Source organism: Stenella coeruleoalba (assembly GCF_951394435.1).
Source record: "Stenella coeruleoalba genome assembly, chromosome: 7".
NCBI classification, from domain to species: Eukaryota; Metazoa; Chordata; class Mammalia; order Artiodactyla; family Delphinidae; genus Stenella; species Stenella coeruleoalba.
In genome coordinates this window covers 76,789,173-76,816,517 of record NC_137153.1, presented here as the reverse complement: position 1 = coordinate 76,816,517, position 27,345 = coordinate 76,789,173, and the positions used below count along the sequence as shown (strand labels likewise).

The 27,345-nt window shown below is 38.7% G+C and overlaps 1 protein-coding gene and 1 long non-coding RNA gene across 2 annotated transcripts in view; one reads left to right on the top strand and one right to left on the bottom strand.

The window, feature by feature from the left end:
* LOC307189672 (uncharacterized protein) overlaps positions 1 to 4,830 on the top strand; it is a 568,050-nt gene extending 563,220 nt beyond the window's left edge. Inside the window, exon 16 of the mRNA XM_079928006.1 lies at positions 4,484 to 4,830. The gene's annotated coding sequence lies outside the window, so the exon portion shown is untranslated. The remainder of the gene's footprint in view (positions 1 to 4,483) is intronic.
* A 1,164-nt stretch (positions 4,831 to 5,994) lies between these two features.
* On the bottom strand, positions 5,995 to 26,859 carry LOC307189673. The gene is made up of 4 exons (XR_013829294.1): positions 26,406 to 26,859; positions 20,703 to 20,768; positions 8,520 to 8,595; positions 5,995 to 6,182 (listed from the first exon to the last, which is right to left on the bottom strand). It is a non-coding gene; the product is annotated as an uncharacterized lncRNA (long non-coding RNA).
* Between the last annotated feature and the right edge of the window lie 486 nt (positions 26,860 to 27,345).

Sequence of the window (27,345 nt, the reverse complement as noted above, 5' to 3'; positions counted from 1 at the left end):
GACATGTATCATGACATGCAGATGACATGATACTATACATAGAGAATCCTAAAGATGCTACCAGAAAACTACTAGAGCTAATCAATGAAGTTGGTAAAGCTGCAGGATACAAAATTAATGCACAGAAATCTCTGGCATTCCTATACACTAATGATGAAAAATCTGAACGTGAAATCAAGAAAACACTCCCATTTACCATTGCAACAAATAGAATAAAATATCTAGGAATAAACCTACCTTAGGAGACAAAAGACCTGTATGCAGAAAATTATAAGACACTGATGAAAGAAATTAAAGATGATACAAATAGATGGAGGGATATACCATGTTCTTGGATTGGAAGAATCAGCACTGTGAAAATGACTCTACTACCCAAAGCAATCTACAGATTCAATGCAATCCCTATCAAACTACCACTGGCATTTTTCACAGAACTAGAGCAAAAAATTTCACAATTTGTATGGAAACACAAAAGACCCCAAATAGCCAAAGCAATCTTGAGAAAGAAAAACGGAGCTGGAGGAATCAGGCTCCCTGACTTTAGACTATACTACAAAGCTACAGTAACCAAGACAGTATGGTACTGGCACAAAAACAGAAAGATAGATCGATGGAACAGGATAGAAAGCCCAGAGATAAACCCATGCACATATGGTCACCTTATCTTTGGTAAAGGAGGCAGGAATGTACAGTGGAGAAAGGACAGTCTCTTCAATAAGTGGTGCTGGGAAAACTGGACAGGTACATGTAAAAGTATGAGATTAGATCACTCCATAACACCATACACAAAAATAAGCTCAAAATGGATTAAAGACCCAAATGTAAGGCCAGAAACTATCAAACTCTTAGAGGAAAACATAGGCAGGACACTCTATGACATAAATCACAGCAAGATCCTTTTTGACCCAACTCCTAGAGAAATGGAAATAAAAACAAAAAATAAACAAATGGGACCTAATGAAACTTCAAAGCTTTTGCACAGCAAAGGAAACCATAAACAAGACCAAAAGACAACCCTCAGAATGGGAGAAAATATTTGCAAATGAAGCAACTGACAAAGGATTAATCTCCAAAATTTATAAGCAGCTCATGCAGCTCAGTAAGAAAAAAACAAACAACCTAATCCAAAAATGGGCAGAAGACCTAAATAGACATTTCTCCAAAGAAGATATACAGACTGCCCACAAACACATGAAAGAATGCTCAACATCACTAATCATTAGAGAAATGCAAATCAAAACTACAATGAGATATCTCACACCAGTCAGAATGGCCATCATCAAAAAATCTAGAAACAATAAATGCTGGAGAGGGTGTGGAGAAAAGGGAACCCTTTTGCACTGTTGGTGGGAATGTAAATTGATACAGCCACTATGGAGAACAGTATGGAGGTTCCTTACAAAACTAAAAATAGAACTACCATATGACCCAGCAATCCCACTACTGGGCATATACCCTGAGAAAACCATAATTCAAAAAGAGTCATGTACCAAAATGTTCATTGCAGCTCTATTTACAATAGCCCGGAGATGGAAACAACCTAAGTGTCCATCATCGGAGGAATGGATAAAGAAGATGTGGCACATATATACAATGGAATATTACTCAGCCATAAAAAGAAATGAAATTGAGCTCTTTGTAATGAGGTGGATAGACCTAGAGTCTGTCATACAGAGTGAAGTTTGTCAGAGAGAGACAAATATCGTATGCTAACACATATATATGGAAATCAAAAAAAAAAAAAAACTGTCATGAAGAACCTAGGGGTAAGACAGGAATAAAGATACAGACCTACTAGAGAATGGACTTAAGGATATGGGGAGGGGGAAGGGTAAGGTGTGACAAAGCAAGAGAGAGGCATGGACATATATACACTACCAAACGTAAGGTAGATGGCTAGTGGGAAGCAGCCGCATAGCACAGGGAGATCAGCTCGGTGCTTTGTGACCGCCTGGAGGGGTGGGATAGGGAGGGTGGGAGGGAGGGAGACACAAGAGGGAAGAGGTATGGGAACATATGTACAACTGATTCAGTTTGTTATAAAGCAGAAACTAACACACCATTGTAAAGCAACTATACTACAATAAAGATGTTAAAAAAAAGGAAAATCATATTTAGTCAATAATAACAGAGCCAGGAATTATAGGAGAAAATGGATCATTTGAGCTGAATAGTGCAGCTTACTTAGCAGGCTTTTTGGGAGATTTAATTAAATAATACATGCAAAATACCTAGCATGGTGTTTGGCAAATTGGTGGATGGTCAGTAAACAATTGATTCTTCTCTCCCTTCTTCTGAATATACACCTCAATCCTATCACTTCTCTGTACTATCATAATTTATGCAAGATTTTCTACTTGTAAATAACAACAGCTTTCAGTGAAAAGAGTAAATCATGTATTCTCAAAGGAAGCAGTATTGCCCCCACAAAGGGCAAAATTTGCTTCTTCATGGGTGAAAACGAACTTGTGATCAAGGTACTAGCAGATTCTGCATACAGTGTGAGCCCGCTTCCTGCTTCACAGATGGCCATTTTTTCACTGTTTCCTCACAGAGCAGAAGGGGCAAGTCACTGGAGACTTTTTCCACTCTTGAAGGCTCCAACCTCATGATCTATTCACCTCCCAAACTCTCCCTCCAGATATCATCACACTGGGGATTAGGTTTCAACATATGAATTTTGGGGGGGACACAAACATTCAGTCTATAGGTGTCGGGCAGGACAAACTCTACAAGTCACAACATTGTCAACAACAATGACGATTTCTGTCTACACAAGTCCATGTCGGAGACCTAAAGAAAATTTTGGTATACCCTCTAGGAATATAATATTTTCCTTTTTTCTTACTCTTGAATGAATTGCTATAGGAATTTTTTTTGTGGGGTAAACTCCTGAGAGAGCATTCACATTAAAATAAAAAAGTCACTTAATTGATTTAAAAAATAATTATCAGACTTAAACAAAACATATGATCAAACTTCACACTACATAACCATATTATAAATTCTCCCATGTATGGGTGTACCTACAATAATGAATCACCCTTGAGCAGCATTTAAAAAATTCATGCCTTCTCTCAAATTATTTAGGGAGCTTTAAAATGAAAAACTGGTGAATGATGACAGCAATGTCATCCACTTAATTATTTTATATGGGTACCATTTTAGCTATACACAACACTAAAATAAGATCTTACTTGTTTCGAGATACAATAACTAGTTGAAGGAGATAAGGCTCACTGGACTGTAAATATGGACTTAAAAATGGAAACATGGGGAACAGGAAATATATCTTAGGCCCTCCAAATTCTTTGAACCAATCTAGAAGATAGTTCTTCTACACTATGGATTATGAAATAAGGCTGAAAGAAGTAGATGAATGAGTTTATTGCCTCTCAAAATATAAAATGAAGTAGCAACCTGAAATGAGAAAGTGACAGCAGATGGTTGCAAATATAGAAAGAAAAATATCCCAAACTAGTGGGGCATAAATCCCTTAAAGGGGACAAAGAAAAACATAGGAATAAGTCTCATTTGCTTTTCCATCTCATAATAATGTTCCCTTCATTTTTTCTACTAATCTAAAATGTGATGAGATTTGAGTGAAGCAATACCCAACATATTAAATGTATGCTTCCAACATTTTTTCTTGATCTTTGTTACTGGAAAGGTAGCAAGCTTCCCTAAAGAAAATATAGAGAAAAATTACTTCTGTACCAGCCATCATTACCTAATGGTGGATAAATCTTCTGTCTAGATATACAATTTATTGGATGTACAGAAAAGTGAAATAGGTTTACTCATAGGTGAAATCATGAATATTGACACTGATCTATGATGTGCACCTGGCATGATCCTCATAGGCCTCTCCTTCTGGAATGGCAAATCATAAGTTTGTCCTATAATTTATAAGAGGCCAATTACTTCCCATCCTGTCAGTACCATTAGCTCAGTATGTGATACACTGCATATACTGTGCATTGACAATCAGCTTTCTGAGCACAAGGGGTCTGTGAAACGTACCTAGCAAATAAAGCTGATTTTAAGACTCTATCAGCCTTTAACCCGTGGCCTATGCTCTGTCCCTTTTTCATTAAATATTCAACTTTTTCACAAGAAATTCTATGTCTGTATTCTCGACTAAGACCAAAGCTGACTATGCTTGTCTCATTACTCTCTTCACTATAATGAACAAAATAGAAACGAACTGTACTAAGTCTATATCCCTTCCCAACCCCAGTCTTTGGTGATGTAGAAGCTGTAACTACCCACTGACTTAAAAGGAATGAAGGTGTTTTTCCATCAGCTATTTGCTCCACAACAATTCTGCACTTTCATTGTACATTGGCCCTCTCACTTATGTCCAACAAGATAGTAGCAACTCTATTCTGACAGTATCTTTTTTGTGCATGCATGTTTGAATGGTGACACTTAAGGATAATTTAAGCTCCAACTGTGTTTTGTTTTGTTTTGTTTTTTGCAGTACGCAGGCCTCTCACTGTTGTGGCCTCTCCCATTGCGGAGCACAGGCTCAGCGGCCATGGCTCACGGGCCCAGCCGCTCCGTGGCATGTGGGATCCTCCCGGACCGGGGCACGAACCTGTGTCCCCTGCATCGGCAGGCGGACTCTCAACCACTGCGCCACCAGGGAAGCCCCAACTGTGTTTTCTAATCATTCTTGGTCTACTTATAAACTGTATGAACTTGGAAACAGTATTCGATTATTTCTGTCAATTTCTTCATCAATGTACTGATAATACTGGGGAATAAACTTTTAAAAACTCAGCTCTAAACTCAAGTTTAATGAGAACTTTATGTACAATTGCGGAAACACTGGAAATTAGTGGGGAAGAAGGGATTATTAAATAAATGGAATTTACATAACTGGCATTTGATAAGAAAAAGATGTGCCTTACAGCAATAATAATTAGAATAATCATAATGTGGTAGGTATTTTTGGAGCAGAATAAACATTCAATAAACATTGGAAGTTTGGTGTTTGTTACGATTTTCATATATAGAAATGAATAGTAATTTGGCATTAATAACTATTCCTAGAACGATCATGTAGGAAAAATAAGATTACTTATACTTCTTTCTATTGTTGCTTACTAACTGTGAGAAAAGTAACTCCATTTTCATTGAAGTGACATAGCATTTGAGCAAAACAAAGTATCTTTCTATGAAAGATTTTTACTTCTAGAATTTTGATATGTATTCTGAGTTCATATGAATGTGTTCCTTGGAGAGGAATATTGAGATATATAGTCCACTAGCATCTCAAGAAAAAAAAGGAAATTCACATAGTACAATAAATACTAAATAGATCAATATATGTAAATACTGATATTTTTTCATTTTTTGTCGGAAGGTTTCAGCTCAAAAACTGTAAAAATGAACGACATTGCAAAATTGAAATTGTGTCATACTAAAAAGAATCCATGGGTCAAGGTGTGGTACTTCTAAATATAAGATTAAAACCCTAATAAGTGGTCAAATAGCTTCAAAGAATAATTTAATAAAAGTAGCCTGAATTATATCATATTTTATCATGGCTCACAAATTCACAGCAGTGAAAGATACTCTAGAAATGTACACTAGGAATGTTTACCACGTCATCTAATCCAACACTCTCATTTTCTGCCTAAGCAACCTGAGACACAGACTAAGGTCACAAAATTAGCAAATAGCAGAAATGGAATCATAACATTGTTCACTACTAATTTCATCAAATTAGAGAATCATGAAAATTACGGCTCTTAACCTGGCTTGATAATGGTAGTGAAATTTTTTACTTTTTTTTTTGACTGCCAAAATGAAATATTTGGAAGTTGTAATCCAAAATGAAATATTTGGAAGTGAAGATCATATCCAAGGTGATGGTCACCTTCAAGTAATCCCAGAATAGCCACCACAAACACAGGTAATTGTCACTATATTGGAATACATAAATTAATAAATCTCCAAAGGGGTATATAAAGATTGTGCCCCTGTTTCTTCTATAAAATATCTTTTTCTATGTCCTACAGTCAGAAAGGGTCCTAGAAGGCTAATAGAACACCATTCAGCCAACTTTCTTAATACTTACCAATAGTCTCCTGGGAATAGTAGATAAGTACTACAGTTTCCAGACATAATGCAGGCTTTTAGGTCTTTAGAAGATTATAGATGTTCTGTTTAATCTGGAAGCAAAAGCAAGTGGTTACAGTGGTACTTCCATTTCCTCTGCTTAAACAGCTCAAAACTGTTTAGATTTGAAATTAGTCTAAATAGGACAAGCTAATCGAACCTAAACTGGAAACACCTCACAGACGCGCAAATATCGTCATCAGTGGGCAGAGCTAAAATCTGGCACTTGAATTCCACCCTCTCACAACATGAACAGTTGGATAAAGAACTAAGAGATCATATTAAGAAGTACATTATTTAAATGAAACTGCTACCATAGTCCTCTCAGTCTATAGCAACAATGAAAGTTATAAAAATGCTGCATCACCTTTTTTTTTCTTTTGGTCACTTTTACCAGTGTCCATTAATTTTTATTCTAAAAACCAAATGGCAAAAAAAATGCAAATAGTGAATTCCAGAAATATATATATTTCTTGGGAATAAAAGGTTATCTGTTTCTCATTCTCCAAAGTCAATTTTGGAATCCAAAGTTATTATGGCATAGTGACAATAGGTATCTTTATAATAGCAAGGCTATAATAATACAGAAACCTATAGAGACAATTGGAAAACTACTGTGATTAACAAGTGTTATTGGAATGTCGTTGTCAGTGAAATACTATTTCCTATCATAGTCGCAGGCCCTGATAGTTCATATAGAATCATGTAATAGGCATTATGGAAGGTAGAGAAATAAGTAAGCTATAACACCAAGCCTTAAATAAAATCTAGAAATTTCATAGCTCCTGATTAAAATGAAAAAACAAAAATAACTAAATATCTGCTTAATTCTTACCCACCTATTTGTTGTTTTATCTTAACTAGAATAAAAAAACGTTTTCCTCCATAAAAAAAGAGTTGAAGATGGCTATTAGCTAAAAATTTAATCCAGGAATTACAAATAATCTGCCAAAACTGCACATAGCTCTTTGTATAGAAAAGGGAGTTGGTATCTGACTCCAGAATGTGTCCCTTTTTTATTCTTGGCCAATCAAAGAGGCACAAAGTGTCTGAGACAGAAAAAAAAAAAAAAGGAAAAGAATTAACAGTGTTCTGCATGATAATGCCAAAATCAGACTTCATTGTGAAAGTGGCCGCCTTGTAAATTATGGAGGCAAAAAGGAATATATTTCTCTTCCTCCAGTGGCTTTAGAATGTACTGTCTCTGAGAATAAATGTTTATTATTTGGGAAATGTGTCTTGGTGTAAGATTTAGCAGTTACCTTGTACATAGTTGACAAATAAATAAGCATGTCTGAAACTCATGCTGTTGGTAAAAACTCTAAGAGGAGTTGACTTGCAGTGCCCACACATACCCTGCACTATTTCATGAAAGGTGCTTATGTCCCCAGGCTGTCCCTAGAGTGCCAGAGCACTACTAACTGAATAACTTGGAGGAACGTACTACATCTTGATGGTAGGTGTACGAAGAGAGCAGGGTTGCTTACTAAAGGAAGAACAATCTTGATTATAATGGGTAAAGTTTCCCCAAAGGAAGATAATAATAACAATTACAAAGCCCAGGGCAACTCATGAAGAAAGGGAAGCTTTTACTATTTGTTGTCATTGTCATTTTTGTTTTTTAAATGCATACCTGAGTAAAGGAGAGTAAAGTTATCAAGTGAGGTATATCTGTGAGTGGACACTTCTATGAAATTATGAAAATGCTTTTCTCGTAAGTTATTGAGAAAGTCCTATTTAGGATATAGTTTATAGTTTCCTTCCCTATATTGTGTTTCTTTTTTTATTGAAGTTTGGATTTTATTTAAACTCATACTACTTTAGTTGTACTTCTATAAAGAGAAAATAGACATGGAAGTGTAAAAGAAAAATTGCACTGGACTGGTTAAACAGGAGGACTTTATTCAAGATTATTGCAGTAGGGGAGAAAGACTACTGAAATAGGGGCGAGAGGTTGAACTCAACTCCGTTGAAACAAAAGGCAGGAGAGTTTTGAAGCACTGGGTGAGCTAGTGGAAAAGTGCTGGAGGACGTTGGTTGGGAGGTTGGTCAATGCGATCAGGCCATCAGTGTTTGATAACTCATGGTCATTGAAGTTAGATTCCTACCCTCCCACAGAGACTGGCACACAGCGGCACTGCCTTTCTTGATTACATTTCAAAGAAATGGCCCCCAGGTCCTCGAGAAAAACATTCCTGGGTTGTAGAGGATTTACATCTCAAAGGAGCAGAGAAAGAATTTACAATTGCAAGTTTTCTAAAGTGCTCTAAGTAAAGGGAGATCAGGTGCCTAGAGTTAAAAAGAAATCTTTCTAAAGTTGAGTCAAGCTGAGGAGAACCTTAAGGCCATCTCATCAGAAGTAAAGGGAGGTGTGACACACCTTTACATACCTCTCCTTTTTTGAGGTGATTGAATCCAGGAGTTGCAGACAGAAACTAGCATCAAGGTGAGCTTGTCATAATGAGGCTGAAAGGAAGAAAGTACCAGAGGATTATGAAGTAATATTTCATTTGTACCACAGAAGAAATATAAAATAAATTCTCTTCTTTCTGAATATTATCTAGCAGGCATTAACTCTTGGAAAGGGTATGAAAGAAGGCTGAGAGTCAGGCTATAACAAAATGTCTATCTTTTTCTGATAATGGAAATAACAGTGGTGTGCTACAGAGAGAAGGGGGTCTCTCCCAACAGAGAGGAATATTTATTTTATCATGAAATTATTTACATATATTGGCCTATGGTTATAATAAAACGTAGACAAACTTTTTTTTTTTGCGGTACGCGGGCCTCTCACAGTTGTGGCCTCTCCCGTTGCGGAGCACAGGCTCCGGACGCGCAGGCTCAGCGGCCATGGATCACGGGACCAGCCGCTCCGCGGCATTTGGGATCTTTCCAGACCGGGGCACGAACCCGCGTCCCCTGCATCGGCAGGTGGACTCTCAACCACTGCGCCACCAGGAAAGCCCAAAAGCAGACAAACTTTTGGTTGGTTTTATTACTGTATTGAAATTATCTGCAGATGTGCATTCCGTACTACCTGCACCAGAGACAGACTGCCCCACTCTTGGTTCCTTACCGAGAAATAACACAGTCATTTACTCAAGAAATAGTTATTGAGGTTCTAATAAAGGTTGATCCCTGTGTTGAATAGAAAGGATGAAAAAATGACCATGAGAAACACTCCTCAGTAAGCTAACTGCATGAAGGATTACAGAAGAGGTAAAGGGTGGTTACAGTTCAGTACGGTAAGTGCTGTGATGAGCACTCTTGTTACCAAGTCCAAGCTCGTTCTGCTTGCTGCATGACAGGCCAATAAAACGGGAGACCAGGTGCTGGGGCAAGGAATAATGACTTTACTTGGAAAGCCAGGAGTCTGAGAAGATGGCAGACTGATGTCCAGAGAACCATCTTACTGGGGTCTGGATGCTCATTTCTTTTATAGAATAAAGAGCGGGGGAGGTGGAGAGGTAATGTAAAAAGGCCATAAGTTGCTGCAGATATCTCCTGGTTTCAGCCAGGCTCTGGGATGGGATGTGTTAATCTCTTCTTTCCTGCAGCCTTTCACAGGTGGGCTGGGTCAGGATATTTCCTGTGATCTGAACAAAGGTGCTTTAGTTTTACGTTCAGGCATGGAGGGCAGGGTTCTTGGAGATAGGACATTATGTTAACTTTAAGCTATAAGAAACATCCCTTTAGAGATTAACATGTAGCAAAAGCAATAGAATACAAAGGTTAAAGTAAAAGAAACAGATCTAATATAGAGTCAGATTTGTAATTCCCTATTACACTCTGGGAGTACACAAAAAGAGAAGGTATCCTGAAAGAAATAATATTTATTTTCAGGCACAAAAGATGAGTAGGAGGTAGGCAGTTGCAAGAAATGGTACACATTCTCCAAAAACCATAATATCAAAAAAAAGAAAGTAAATAAAACCACCCACAACCAATGTTGTTTACATATAAGTGGGAGAAAATATGTAAAGCAAGCAGAGCCAGATTTGGAGTCTATGTAAGAGCAGAGAGACAGGTCAAGATGGCCCAGGCAACATGAGAGAGTATCAGGATGAAGCCCGGGTGAAACACAGACGAGATTATTCTCAGAAGAGAATTTATCCCCACTCCCAGTATAGAAACCTGCACTGAGAATAGATCTGAGATCTAATAGATCAGGGCAGTAGGAGGAAAGGGCTTGAACATGTGTACAACCAGACATGGCCGTCTTAGGAGAGGCACCTCTTTTGAAAGAGAGGGAACTTGGAAATGGGGAGGTACCCCCAAGAAGTTCACTGGTGAAGAGAAAGGAGGAAGCATGATCTGAAAATTGAGTAATACATTAAGCAAAAGAGCATCACAGATTTAAAAGAAATAGCAACATACCACCCTTCACCAAAAATCAAGTTCTATCTATCCAAGTCACTGCACTAACTGTACCAACAGTGGGTGCCCTTAAGCTAAGTTAGCTACCAAAAACCCATCATCCTTCTCACCGCCTGCAGAAACACCGTTTACTTGTGCCCAAGAAATGTATTAAACATTTTAAATGAACATAAAAGTTTAGCAGATGCTTTTTTACCCTCTTGTTACAAGGTATCTGGACCCTTGTGTAAATTTATCTCAGGTACACAGATAGGGGATTCATGGATAAAACCCCCTGTATAGTAACTGTTTACCTCAACAAATATTCTTTTAAGCAAGTGAACTCTGTCAATAAATGTGACAATAATATATTGTTACAAATGATAGTTGATAGATCAGTTATAAAGCTCTTGAAATATTAAAAAAAAAAAAAACTTTCAAAAATGAAGTCTCCAGGTCCATTTGGTTTCACTGAATAGTTCTACCAAACTTTTAAAGAAGAATTAACACCAGTTCTACACAATTTCTCCTACAAAAACAGAAAGGGAAGACTCCTATTCCTTTTATAAAGCCTGTTTTACTCTGGTTTCAAAGACAGAACAGGCTGGTTCCGGGAAGATGGAGGAAGAGTAAGACACGGACATCACCTTCCTCCCCACAGATACACCAGAAATACAGCTACACGTGGAACAACTCCTACAAAACACCTACTGAACACTGGCAAAAGACCTCAGACCTCCCAAAAGACAAGAAACCCCCCATGTACCTGGGTAGGGAAAAAGAAAAATGAATAAACAGAGACAAAAGGATAGGGACGGGACCTGCACCAGTGGGAGGGAGCTGTGAAGGAGGAAGGTTTCCACACACTAGAAGCCCCTTCGCAGGTGGAGACTGTGGGTGGTGGAGGGGGAAACTTCGGGGCCGCGGACGAGAGCACAGCAACAGGGGTGCGGAGGGCAAAGCGAAGAGATTCCCACACAGAGGATCGGTGCCAACCGGCACTCACCAGCCAGGGAGGCTTGTCTGCTCACCGGCCAGGGCGGGCGGGGCTGGGAGCTGAGGCTCGGGCTTTGGTCAGAGCGCAGGGAGAGGGCTGGGGTTGCCGGCGTGAACACAGCCTGAAGGGGGCTAGTGCATCACGGCTGGCCGAAGAATCAAGAGACTTTTTATTCCCTCTTTGTTTCCTGGTGCGTGAGGAGAGGGGATTAAGAGCACTGCCTAAGGACCTCCAGAGATGGCTAAAAGCGCGGACAGACCCCAGAGACAGGCATGAGACGCTAAGGCTGCTGCTGCCGCCACCAAGAAGCCTGTGTGCGAGCACAGGTCACTCTCCACAGCCCACTTCCGGGGAGCCTGTGCAGCCCGCCACTGCCAGGGTCCCGGGATCCAGAGACAACTCCCCCGGGAGAACACACGGCGCGGCTCAGGCTGATGCAACGTCACGCTGGCCTCTGCCACCGCGGGCTCGCCCCGCACTCCGTGCCGCCCCCTCCCCCCGGCCTGAGTGAGCCAGAGCTCCCGAATCAGCGGCTCCTTTAACCCCGTCCTGTCTGAGCGAAGAACAGACGCCCTCCGGCGAACTACACTCAGAGGCGGGGCCAAATCCAAAGCTGAGCCCCTGGGAGCTGTGAGAACAAAGAAGAGAAAGGGAAATCTCTCCCAGCAGCCTCAGAAGCAGCGGATTAAAGCTCCACAATCAACTTGATGTACCTGCATCTGTGGAATACATGAATAGACAACGAATCATCCCAAATTAAGGAGGTGGGCTTCGAGAGCAAGATCTATGATTTTTTCCCCTTTTCCTTTTTTTGTGAGTATGTGTATGCTTCTGTGTGAGATTTTGTCTGTATAGCTTTGCTTCCGCCATTTCTCCGAGGGTTCTATCCATCCGTTGTTTTTTTTCTTATTATTTTTTTATTTTAATAACTTTATTATATATTATCTTGCTTTATTTTTATTTTACTTTATCTTCTTTCTTTCTTTTCTTCCTTCCATCCCTTCTTCCTTCCTTCCTCCCTCCCTCCCTCCTTCCTTTCTTTCTTTCTTTCTACTCCTAATTTTTTCTTTCTACTTTTTCTCCATTTTATTCTGAGCCGTGTGGATGAAAGGCCCTTGGTGCTGCAACGAGGAGACAGTGCTGTGCCTCTGAGGTGGGAGAGCCAACTTCAGGACACTGGTTCACAAGAGACCTCCCAGCTCCACATAATATCAAACGGCGAAAATCTCCCAGAGATCTCCATCTCAACACCAGCACCCAGCTTCACTCAATGACCAGCAAGCTACAGTGCTGGACATCATATGCCAAACAACTAGCAAGACAGGAACACAACCCCAACCATTAGGAGAGAGGCTGACTAAAATCATGATTCCACAGACACCCCAAAACACACCACCAGACGTGGACCTGCCCACCAGAAAGACAAGATCCAGCCTCATCCACCAGAACACAGGCACTAGTTCCCTCCACCAGCAAGCCTACACAACCCACTGAACCAACCTTAGGCACTGGGGACAGACACCAAAAACAACGGGAACTACGAAACTGCAGACTGCAAAAAGGAGACCCCAAACACAGTAAGATAAGCAAAATGAGAAGACAGAAAAACACACAGCAGATGAAGGAGCAAGATAAAAACCCACCAGACCTAACAAATGAAGAGGAAATAGGCAGTCTACCTGAAAAAGAATTCAGAATAATGATAGTAAGATGATCCATAATCTTGGAAATAGAATAGACAAAATGCAAGAAACATTTAACAAGGACGTAGAAGAACTAAAGATGAAACAAACAATGATGAACAACACAATAAATGAAATTAAAAATACTCTAGATGGGATTAATAGCAGAATAACTGAGGCAGAAGACTGGATAAGTGACCTGGAAGATAAAATAGTGGAAATAACTACTGCAGAGCAGAATAAACAAAAAAGAATGAAAAGAACTGAGGACAGTCTCAGAGATCTCTGGGACAACACTAAACGCACCAACATTCGAATTATAGGGGTTCCAGTAGAAGAAGAGAAAAAGAAAGGGACTGAGAAAGTATTTGAAGAGATTATAGTTGAAAACTTCCCTAATATGGGAAAGGAAATAGTTAATCAAGTCCAGGAAGCACAAAGAGTCCCATACAGGATAAATCCAAGGAGAAATACGCCAAGACACATATTAATCAAACTGTCAAAAAGTAAATACAAAGAAAACATATTAAAAGCAGCAAGGGAAAAACAACAAATAACACACAAGGGAATCCCCATAAGGTTAACAGCTGATCTTTCAGCAGAAACTCTGCAAGCCAGAAGGGACTGGCAGGACATATTTAAAGTGATGAAGGAGAAAAACCTGCAACCAAGACTACTCTACCCAGCAAGGATCTCCTTCACATTTGATGAAGAAATTAAAACCTTTACACACAAGCAAAAGCTGAGAGAGTTCAGCACTACCAAACCAGCTCTACGACAACTGCTAAAGGAACTTCTCTTGGCAAGAAACACAAGAGAAGGAAAAGACCTACAATAACGAACCCAAAACAATTAAGAAAATGGGAATAGGAACATACATATCGATAATTACCTTAAATGTAAATGGACTAAATGCTCCCACCAAAAGACACAGGTTGGCTGAATGGATACAAAAACAAGACCCATATATTTGCTGTCTACAAGAGACCCACTTCAGACCTAGAAAGATATAGAGATTGAAAGTAAGGGGATGGAAAAAGATATTTCATGCAAATGGAAACCAAAAGAAAGCTGGAGTAGCAAATCTTATATCAGACGAAATAAACTTTAAAATAAAGACTATTAAAAGAGACAAAGAAGGACACTACATAATGATCAAGGGATCGATCCAAGAAGAAGATATAACAATTGTAGGGCTTCCCTGGTGGCGCAGTCATTGGGAGTCCGCCTGCCGATGCGAGGAGCGTGGGTTCGTGCCCCGGTCCGGGAGGATCCCACGGGCTGCGGAGCGGCTGGGCCTGTGAGCCATGGCCACTGGGCCTGCGCGTCCAGAGCCTGTGCTCCGCAGCGGGAGAGGCCACAACAGGGAGAGGCCCGCACAAAAGAAAAAAAAAAAAATATATATATATATATATATGTATATATATATATATATGAAACAATTGTAAATATTTATGCACCCAACATAGGAGCACCTCAATACATAAGGCAAATACTAACACCCATAAAAGGGGAAATCGACAGTAACACATTCATAGTAGGGGACTTTAACACCCCACTTTCACCAATGGACAGATCATCCAAAATGAAAATAAATAAGGAAACACAAGCTTTAAATGATACATTAAACAAGATGGACTTAATTGATATTTATAGGACATTCCATCCAAAAACAACAGAATACACATTTTTCTCAAGTGCTCATGGAACATTCTTAAGGATAGATCATATCTTGGGTCACAAATCAAGCCTTGGTAAATTTAAGAAAACTGAAATTGTATCAAGTATCTTTTCCGACCACAACGCTATGAGACTGTAAAAAATTACAGGAAAAGATCTGTAAAAAATACAAACACATGGAGGCTAAACAATATACTACTAAAAAACAAAGTGATCACTGAAGAAATCAAAGAGGAAATCAAAAAATACCTAGAGACAAATGACAATGGAGACATGACAACCCAAAATCTATGGGATGCGGCAAAAGCAGTTCTAAGAGGGAAATTTATAGCAATACAATCCTACCTTAAGAAACAGGAAACATCTCGAATAAACAACCTAACCTTGCACCTAAAGCAATTAGAGAAAGAAGAACAAAAAAACCCCAAAGTTAGCAGAAGGAAACAAATAATAAAAATCAGATCAGAAATAAATGAAAAAGAAATGAAGGAAACGATAGCAAAGATCAATAAAAGTAAAAGCTGGTTCTTTGAGAAGATAAACAAAATTGATAAACCATTAGCCAGACTCATCAAGGAAAAAAGGGACAAGACTCAAATCAATAGAATTAGAAATGAAAAAGGAGAAGTAACAACTGACATTGCAGAAATACAAAGGATCATGAGAGATTACTACAAGCAACTCTATGCCAATAAAATGGACAACCTGGAAGAAATGGACAAATTCTTAGAAATGCACAACCTGCCAAGACTGAATCAGGAAGAAATAGAAAATATGAACAGACCAATCACAAGCACTGAAATTGAAACTGTGATTAAAAATCTTCCAACAAACAAAAGCCCAGGACCAGATGGCTTCACAGGTGAATTCTATCAAACATTTAGAGAAGAGCTAACACCTATCCTTCTCAAACTCTTCCAAAATATAGCAGAGGGAGGAACACTCCCAAACTCATTCTACGAGGCCACCATCACCCTGATACCAAAACCAGACAAGGATATCACAAAGAAAACTACAGGCCCATATCACTGATGAACACAGATGCAAAAATCCTCAACAAAATACTAGCAAACAGAATCCAACAGCACATTAAAAGGATCATACACCATGATCAAGTGGGGTTTATTCCAGGAATGCAAGGATTCTTCAATATACACAAATCAATCAACGTGATACACCATATTAACAAACTGAAGGAGAAAAACCATATGATCATCTCAATTGATGCAGAGAAAGCTTTTGACAAAATTCAACACCAATTTATGATAAAAACCCTGCAGTGGGCTTCCCTGGTGGCGCAGTGGTTGAGAGTCCGCCTGCCGATGCAGGGAACACGGGTTCGTGCCCTGGTCCGGGAGGATCCCACATGCCGCGGAGCGGCTGGGCCCGTGAGCCATGGCCGCTGAGCCTGCGCGTCTGGAGCCTGTGCTCCGCAACGGGAGAGGCCACAGCAGCGAGAGGCCCGCGTACCGCAAAAAAAAAAAAAAAAAAAAAAAAAAAAAAATCAAAAACCCTGCAGTAAGTAGGCATAGAGGGAACTTTCCTCAACATAATAAAGGCCATATATGACAAACCCACAGCCAACATCATCCTCAATGGTGAAAAACTGAAACCATTTCCACTAAGATCAGGAAGAAGACAAGGTTGCCCACTCTCACCACGCTTATTCAATATAGTTTTGGAAGTTTTAGCCATAGCAATCAGAGAAGAAAAGGAAATAAAAGGATTCCAAATTGGAAAAGAAGAAGTAAAGCTGTCACTGTTTGCAGATGACATGATACTATACATAGAGGATCCTAAAGATGCTACCAGAAAACTACTAGAGCTCATCAATGAAGTTGGTAAAGTTGCAGGATACAACATTAATGCACAGAAATCTCTTGCATTCCTATACACTAATGATGGAAAATCTGAACGTGAAATCAAGAAAACACTCCCATTTACCACTGCAACAAAAAGAATAAAATATCTAGGAATAAACCTACCTTAGGAGACAAAAGACCTGTATGCAGAAAATTATAAGACACTGATGAAAGAAATTAAAGATGATACAAATAGATGGAGAGATATACCATGTTCTTGGATTGGAAGAATCAACATTGTGAAAATGACTCTACTACCCAACGCAATCTACAGATTCAATGCAATCCCTATCAAACTACCACTGGCATTTTTCACAGAACTAGAACAAAAAATTTCACAATTTGTATGGAAACACAAAAGACCCCAAATAGCCAAAGCAATCTTGAGAAAGAAAAACGGAGCTGGAGGAATCAGGCTCCCTGACTTCAGACTATACTACAAAGCTACAGTAATCAAGACAGTATGGTACTGGCACAAAAACAGATGGATCGATGGAACAGGATAGAAAGCCCAGAGATAAACCCACGCACATAGGGTCACCTTATCTTTGATAAAGGAGGCAGGAATGTACAGTGGAGAAAGGACAGCCTCTTCAAAAGTGGTGCTGGGAAAACTGGACAGGTACATGTAAAAGTATGAGATTAGATCACTCCCTAACACCATACACAAAAATAAGCTCAAAATGGATTAAAGACCTAAATATAAGGCCAGAAACTATCAAACTCTTAGAGGAAAACATAGGCAGGGCACTCTATGACATAAGTCACAGCAAGACCCTTTTTGACCCACCTCCTAGAGAAATGGAAATAAAAACAGAAATAAACAAATGGGACCTAATGAAACTTAAAAGCTGTTGCACTGCAAAGGAAACGATAAACAAGACCAAAAGACAACCCTCAGAATGGGAGAAAATATTTGCAAATGAAGCAACTGACAAAGGATTAATTTCCAAAATTTACAAGCAGCTCATGCAGCTCAATAACAAAAAATCAAACAACCCAATCCAAAAATGGGCAGAAGACCTAAATAGACATTTCTCCAAAGAAGATATACAGACTGCCAACAAACCCATGAATGAATGCTGAACATCATTAATCATTAGAGAAATGCAAATCAAAACTACAATGAGATATCATCTCACACCAGTCAGAATGGCCATCATCAAAAAAATCTAAAAACAATAAATGCTGGAGAGGGTGTGGAGAAAAGGGAACACTCCTGCACTGCTGGTGGGAATGTGAATTGTTACTGCCACTATGGAGAACAGTATGGAAGTTCCTTAAAAAACTACAAATAGAACTACCATATGACCCAGCAATCCCACTACTGGGCATATACCCTGAGAAAACCATAATTCAAAAAGAGTCATGTACCAAAATGTTCACTGCAGCTCTATTTACAATAGCCCGGATATGGAAACAACCTAAGTGCCCATCATCGGATGAATGGATAAAGAAGATGTGGCACATATATACAATGGAATATTACTCAGCCATGAAAAGAAACGAAATTGAGCTCTTTGTAATGAGGTGGATAGACCTAGAGTCTGTTATAGAGAGTGAAGTGAGTCAGAAAGAGAAAGACAAATACTGTATGCTAACACATATATATGGAATTTAAGAGGAAAAAAATGTCATGAAGAACCTAGGGGTAAGACAGGAATAAAGACACAGACCTACTGGAGAACGGACTTGAGGATATGGGATGGGGGAAGGGTAAGGTGTTACAAAGCGAGAGAGAGGCATGGACATATATACACTACCAAACGTAAGGTAGATTGCTAGTGGGAAGCAGCCGCATAGCACAGGGAGATCAGCTTGGTGCTTTGTGACCGCCTGGAGGGGTGGGAATGGGAGGGTGGGAGGGAGGGAGACACAAGAGGGAAGAGATATGGGAACAGATGTATATGTATAACTGATTCAGTTTGTTATAAAGCAGAAACTAACACACCATTGTAAAGCAATTACACCCTAATAAAGATGTTAAAAAAAAAAAAAAAGAAATGAATGCTTTTCCTCTTGACCTCAAGTTTACTGACTCCCTGGTTTTGTTTGTTTTAGGAACAGACAAAATGGACTAATTTCTCGGAAAATACAAACTACCAAAATTCACCCAAGATGAAATAGATAATTCGAATAGCCCTTTACTATTAAAGAAATTGAGTTCATAATTTTAAACCTCCCAAAAGAAGTCTTCAGAAATTCCATTTACTGCTTTAACTAGTCATCAACCTGCTGTTTCCTGCCTTAGCACTCAGTTCACTTCCACCATAACACACATCATAGTTTGTAATTATGCCTTTTTTTTTGTTTGTTTGTTTTGTTTAAGTCTTTAAAGTCTCCCTTCCATTGGAGTGCCAACACCGTAAGGACAGGGAAAAGAAGCTACTGGTTTTGGTTTTTTCATTATTAAAACCAAATAATCAGCACCTAGAACGGCATAGAAGAAAGAGCAGATGAGAGGCAGTGAAGAAGTTAGAACTTGCAGTGAAAATTTTCAGGTTTTTCTACCATATTACTCTTGGAACCTGTAAATAATCCATCAAGAGACTGCCTCTTTATTATTTATGCTTAATCTCTCACTTGTCAAACTGATTCTTTTTCATCTCCCCTCTTTCCATTTACCATTGAGGGGACTATGCAGAAGACACAGAAGAATTCAGCCCTACGTCCTAAGAGTTAGTGGTGTGCGGAAGCCCACTCCCACCAGCCTGCTAGAGGGCATTGTTTGTTTCTCTTAACTCTTCCTTCAGTGACATCACGTTGGTAGCTTCTAATTGGCCATGGTGGGAGTATTTATACCACAGAAATTAATAAACACTACAAATCAGGGCTTTTTTTCCTCTAAAGAACTAGTTGTTAAAATTTACCAGCATACCACTGAAACTTCTGGTCTGTAGCTAAGAAATTAAATACAAATTATTACATGCAACAGATTTGAAAGTGAAGCAGGAATAGGTTAGAGAAGAGTGGAAGAAAAATTTAATAATAATTGAGCTCCCATATATTTTCTAATTTAAACCTCTCAATAACCCTGATAAATAGATATTATTGTTATTATTCCTAAGTAGATTTTGGGAATCTAAGACTCAAAGGAGATAGTATTTTAAGATTTTAACATGGTAGATTATGGAGTTAAAATTTAAAGTCAAGTCTTTCTCCCATGCCTTTGATCTTTCCATATATTATGCTTACTAATAAACAATAACAACAACAACAACACTCTTTGCTATTTGAAAATACTTAAGAGATACAAGCCTCTGGATTTACCTTTTCAAAAATCAGATTCAGAAATGTTAAAGGAATTCATTCAATAGTGATAAAGTGAACCATTTACAGATACCAAATGCATACTTTTTTGTTATTCATTATTATAAATTAAAGGATAAACAAATCTCTGAATCTAATTTGGAAGTTTTAGATACATTTTTTTTTCTTTTTCAAAAAACTTTCTTTTCTTTTCTTGTTTTCTTCATCTTAACAGCAAAATAGTCCCATAAAGCAAACTTTTTTTTTTTTTTTTTTTTTTTTTGCCTGTGCTGCCCAGCTTGTGAGATCTTTGTTACCAGACCAGGGATTGAACCAGGCATTCAGCAGTGAAAGAGCAGAGTCCTAACCACTGGACTGTCGGGGAATTCCCCGTAAAGGAAACTTGATTTGAGGTTTGAAGATGTATAGGTGGTATTGAAACATGATTCAAAAGTTTCACAATTCAGAGAAATGCAGACCTTGACAGAAATAAATAAGAACACTTAAGTTAGAAGAGTCAAACCAAACCACAGAATCTTAACAGAATAACAAAAATTAGATAAAGGCTAAACTGAGGCCATTGGCCCCATTAATGAACTTTGATATCTCAGTCTAAAATACATGATTTAAAGTAATCAATCATAAAATACATATTGAAAACTACAATACAGTCAGATAGAAAGCTATCTAGTAAGAACATGTAAAATATCAATAACTTGGCAGTTATATATGAAGGGAGATACTTACAGGGCACTGACCATATTTCATGGAGTTTAATTGACCCACCACAAAGTTGGAGCTTCAGGGTGTTATCTACAGAGCAAAAAAAAAAAAGTTCAATACGTTTCAAACATTGTGATGGATGCCAGTAGACAGCAGAAATATAAACCTGTTATTTCAGCCCATTCATTTTCTTTAAAATGTGGCAATATTAAACTGAATGAAAAAAATCATAACAGAATTTCTAAAATTCTTCTACAATAAGACAGGTTTAGCAAAGATAATCCTCCAATAAATAATCTCAAAGAAGAAAGGCTGAACTACTTACAATAGCCAAGGCATGGAAACAACCTAAATGTCCATCAACAGATGAATGGGTAAAGAAAATATGATATGTATATATATACATATATATACTATAGAATATTACTCAGCCATAAAAAAGAATTAAATAATTCCATTTGCAGCAACATGGATGGACCTAGAGATCATACCAAGTGAAGTAAGCCAGACAAAGACAAATATATCACGTATATGTGGAATCTAAAAAAAATGATACAAATGAACTTATTTACAAAACAGAAATAGACCCACAGACATCGAAAACAAACTTACGTTGCAAAAGGGGAAAGTGGGAGGGGAGGGATAAATTAGGAGTTCAGAATTAACATATACACACTACTATATATAAAATAGATAACCAACAAGGACCAACTGTATAGCATATGGAAGAATACTCAATATTTTATAATGATCTATATGGAAAAGAATCTAAAAAAGAATATTTATATTTATAACTGAATCACTGTGCTGTACACCTGAAACTAACAAACACAACATTGTAAATCAACTATACTTCAATAAAAAAATTAACTAAAAAAAAAAAGGACTGAACTATCACATCAATGAATGGAGCTGCTTAAATGATGAACAATTTAAAAAGTGTAGTCCACAGGGATAAGAAGGTTTAGTAGACCATTCACAAGCCGAAAGAATTCTGTTAAGAATGTTAGAGCAAGCCAGGCAGTAGATGAGCATCTTTTTAATGGGAAATCTCAACCAAGTAACATAAACTATTGATCAGATGGCAAACTGATCTGAAGGAAAATCATTTCTATATATCTTACTCCTTGCATAAATTCAATACTGAAAAATATCAAAGCAACTAAGCTTACTGGCATATGTAAGTGGTAAAAGAATAAAACAACTTGGGCCAATATGCCAGTTTTAAGCATCGCTCCACTTAAAATCCATTCTTCAACTCTTCAATACCTAATCACTGTACAAAGGGGTAATAATTTGTGTTGCCAAACAATGATGCTTATGATCCAAAGAAATTTAAGCTGATATCCCAAGGTACCCTTATAAATACCTTGTTCCTTCTGTTTCCTAAAATACTTAATATTCAAACAAGTTCAATTTAACCAGGCAAAAGTTGTACTAGCCAAATATTTTTTTTAAAAGACACTCAGCATATGGAAAATTAATTTGAATTTGAGAGAGATAGTGACAGTTGCTGTGTTTGTAGATTTATCAGTAGTACACAGCACAATAAACCATCCAAACCTATATGCCAAATTCTCTGATATGAATGACAATCATTTAGTAGCGTTAACCTAAAGATTTTTTTAAACCAAGAGTAGGGTAATAACTTGCGCTGTTTTTTAAGTGAAGAAAAAAAGATTGTAGCAATCTATGGTCTTTCCCTCTTTTCTTGTTCTTCTTTTTTTTAATTCTCCTCTCTCTCTCACTCTCACTCTCATTCCTTTTTATAACTGAATTCTGAAATAGCAGAATGTTCAGAGCAGAATTTAGATGCTCATTTACATACATTTGCATCACGAGGAAGAATTTCACTATCAAATCAACAAATTAATACAATATTCTTCCTATATTGTATGCTGCAGTAAGAGCCTATACTGTAAGATTAAAAGAAATATACTAGTAAGGGTCACTGAATAGAGTCACTGACAAATCAGTTAAAACTTAACTTTTGGGACTTCCCTGGTGGTGCACTGGTTAAGAGTCTCCCTGCCAATGCACGGGACACGGGTTCAATCCCTGGTCTCGGAAAATCCCACATGCCGCGGAGCAACTAAGCCCGTGCACTGCAACTACTAAGCCCGTGTGCCACATCTACTGAGCCTGCGCGCTAGTGCCCACAAGCCACAACTACTGAGCCCGTGCGCCACAACTACTGAGCCTGTGTGCTAGAGCCCACACGCCGCAACTACTGAGCCTGCGCACTGCAACTACTGAAGCCCACGTGCCTAGAGCCTATGCTCAGCAGCAAGAGAAGCTACCGCAATGAGAAGCCCGTGCATGACAATGAAGAGTAGCCCCCCCCACCCCCCGCTCGCTGCAACTAGAGAAAGCCCACATGCAGCAACAAAGACCCAATGCAGCCTAAAAAAAACACCTAACTCTGTGATGAGGCATCATAGGACATTTGCTTTTAAAAAGAACAAAACTAAACTAAACTTTTATTAGATCCAAATGAAATCCTGTTTCCTCAGGTATAACGCATTGTTTGGTGAGAGTTTTAACCCAATGTCAGATAAGTTTAACAAGATGGAATTCTCAGGACAGAGAGAGAATCCAGCATTAAGGGAAACTCTGACAATCTTATGTGTGCTTCTGTTTTTACAGAGTATATCTGCAGAGTATGAAAATAAATTGCAGACCAAAAGAATATCTTATGCTTTACAGGCTCTGAAATGGTCCTTTCTTTACTCCTCAGGAAATAATCCTAAATGATGCCTTTATGCCATACTAGTACATTAAATGCAAAGATATTTTGTAGTAGTAGTAAGAAATTCGTAGAAATCAAACTGATGATTTGCTGCAACTCAATTCAGTTGTTAGTCCAAATGACAGACTAAAAACAACATGCCATTAAATTGCTGGGACAACTATTAAAGGGCTCTGGATTTTAAATTTTAATACCAATTTTGAAATGCAGTTGATGAGGATTTTCTTCAAATCACACAATAAACCCGGTTTCATTAGTCTTGTAACTTTTCTAGAGGAGGAGGGGCAGAAAGAGGAGAGGAAAGGGAACGGAAACCTTGCCTGGAACATACAAATGGACTTTGGGGGACATTCTGTGAGTTCAGAAAGCAAGAATCATAGATTCACAAAGCCCTGACCCAGCAAGGAAAATAGCACTTCCCTGGAAGAAGTGAAGTATTTGCAACGCAGCAGGTAAAATAGAATGTCTCCTTTGTCTAACTGCATGGGTCTGTGGGTAATAGATGATTGACCAAGTATCCATGCTCCACCGTATTTCTCACTGTCCCTAGCCCCTCTCACTGTTAGTTGGAGGTCACACAACTAGTGCAGGATAAGGGTAGATGAAAGGAAATGATGTACGAGGCTTCCAGGCTGGAGCAATTAAGAACTAGTGTGCTTTCCCCATTGACTTCTTCCCTTCAGTAGCAAGGAAAGAGGGAAGCTCCCGCTTTGCATGTTTCTAGTGGTGTGACTACAAGAGGGAGAAGGGCTGCTCAGCCGCATCCCAGTCTAATCGGAGAGAAAATTATATGTTTATTATGTTAAGCCACTGAGATTTCTGGGTTTATTTCTTGCCACATCATATACTAGCCTACCCTAACTAATACAGCCTGAAAAATTAGAAACCGTTGATATGAATCAGTTCACAAATTCAGATGTTTAAGAAATAGATCTTTATTTTCTATAGCTTTATTTTCCATAGCTTAATTTATGTTCAAGCCCCCTGCCCATCACGCTAGGCATGTAAGAAACTTGAATACCAGTCTTTCTTGAGGTTCATCCCCTCCTTCCCTCCTCACTGCCTCTGTCCAAGGCCCCTATTTAAGCTACTTGGGCTTGCAGAGGGTATTCAGAAGGCACATACATCTTGAGTCCTTTTTCACCCCATGCTATGTCACAGGGGCCAACCTCAAAGCCAACGTAACCTTTTAGGTCCACATGTTCCCTCGCTATCTAGTATTTCTTTATTCGTTTGGCCACATTTGACTCTCCCCTTTAGGCTGCCCCGATCCTCTGCCAGAACAGTGTGCCCATGGACCCTCTGACAGTGATAGCATTTCGTCTTTGGCATCATGGCATGTCCCCGACATGGCTGTCAGTCCCACGTGCATGCCTCCTCTCCTTGTCTCTCCTACTTTCCTCCACACAGCTTGGGAGGCATTTATTCTTTGTCCAGGAAAAGTTACTGTCCTTTCATAACTGAATGAAACACATTATCCATTCCCCAAACTATTTCTCTACACTACTCTAGGACTTACAATTTTGAAATCAGAAACAGAGCCAACTGCTTGAAAGCAGGGAATGGAAAAGGGTAGAAATAGCAGCTGAGGGAAAAAAATAAACAAACATAGATTAGGATTTCTAAAAATGCTATGTTGCTAAACAGTTCATGAATTACTTCATTTTTCTTATTTCCTAGAAGGGATTTTTATGTTAAATGCATATATTGACGTGCATTTTGGCCTTAATATGTGTTTGTCTTATTCTCACTCATGCTTTTCACCCTCTTACATCCAGCCCAATTAATTATTTTATTGCTTCATATAAATGCCCCCTGAAAATCACCTTGATCTTTGGTTGTTGCCCCTTTCCCATTCCAAATATATCTGTATTCCAAGGCCTAACTCAAAGGCCATTATCTACTAAAGACCTTCCCTGATATTCTCTAATAGAAACAGCCCACCTTTTTGAACAGAGCACTTTGTGTTTCGAGTGTGTGTCAAACTGAGTGACACTGAGCAAATTACTTCCTAACCCCTCATTTGTAAAAGATGGATAATAAATGTCTACTCTATGACATTGTTGACAGGATTAAATGAATAGGGATTTATTGTTTAGACAGTCCTAGGCTACAGTAGGCATTCAATAAATGGCATCCATTAACATAATGATATTAACAATATGAAATAATGTTTTATGATATTTATCTTTTAATTTTTCTTATGGTAAGGTTTCACCTCTTGATCATACTCTTGAAGAATTTACTCTATCTAGGAATATATATTGCCATGATTCAACATAGCAATCCATAACTGGTTATTTATTGAATAAATGAATCAATGAATGAATAAATCAGAGGATAATTCAGTGATGGGGTTTAGCTCCGTGCTATGGTGTGACTCAAAGTAACAGAATTTAGGTCTCTATCCATTGTTCCTCTGAAGTAGCCCCTTTCCAAAAGCATGATGAGCCACCAACATATTCACTGTCTCTAATCACTGAATAATCCTACTTGCCAAAAAGTCTACATTTTTGCATGAAACCAGCCACCACCCTGAGGTGTTCAATTATCTTCTTCTCTGACCACTCACCATCAAGAATCCAAACCTCAAAGATCCCCTTCACCCTGTTCTATGCACCCCCTAATATGACCTCACCAGCCATTTATTCTCCAGCTCCCAAGGCTCTTGGCTATGTTTTTGAAGCTCTGAAGATATTAACAGTAAGGGTGCCTATATTCTCAACCTGTTCTCTAAATAGTTTCTTTACCTTCTGGTTTTGACAGAAATGTGACTGCCCCTGAGTAGAGGGACCTTACATACCCTTTAGGTAAAGGTGGGTTTTTTTCCTTATCCATACGTCACGTAGTTCAGGGAGATAAGAGGAATATCTTTTTATTAGGTGACCATTTAAAATTAGAACATTTTTAAAAAAAATAATAAAATAAAATAAAATTAGAACATTTTTAAAAATAAAGAGAGGTACTAAAAATCATACCAAGATAATAGGCATATGGGCTTCCCTGGTGGCACAGTGGTTGAGAGTCTGCCTGCCGATGCAGGGGACACGGGTTCGTGCCCCGGTCCGGGAAGATCCCACATGCCGCGGAGCGGCTGGGCCCGTGAGCCATGGCCGCTGAGCCTGCATGTCCGGAGCATGTGCTCCGCAACGGGAGAGGCCACAACACTGAGAGCCCCACGTACTGCAAAAAAAAAAAAAAAAAAAAAGATAATAGGCATAAAGTAGGACTGTCTTGGGTAGTTATCCACCATTGTCACTTTCAAACTATTTCTCTCCTCAGCCTTCAATAATTTTGTTTTCTCTGACATATGTGTCATGTTTTGACAACCCTCTACCTCTCCTAGGTTTTCTCTTTCTTGAAACTACCAGTTTCTCTTCCTTGTATTAAGCCCTGCAACATAATTCCTGATTCATTCAGCAGCTCTCTCACTACCTTCCTTTCCTCCATGACTCCTGTCAAAATCACAACACCCTGAATTCCAACTTCCTTGACATCCTTATCTCCACTGATCCTTTTCTTCAGTTCATCCTTACCGTGCCACTCACATGAGCAGACACTAGACCTAGGATTCACCAATAACACACATCAGTTACAAGTATGGGTATGGGTTTCCAATACTCCATTACCCTCCTCTCCTTTCAGATCACTTACACTAGTATTCCTAGTCCAGAAATGATCTCCTTTTGTGAGAAGTAGAATCCACTTCTTCACTATCCAACAACCTATTCTTATTTATACTTCTCTCCTATCTATACTGGCTCCAAGGTCTAGCATTTTACCCACTCTTTCACAAGGCATGCTTAACCAACTCAACCCTTATTTCCCTCCATTGTATATACCTAGAAAATCCCCAACTCAGATTAAATTATAAAAATCTATTACTGTGCTCAAGATACTGAATATAGCCTTAGGAAA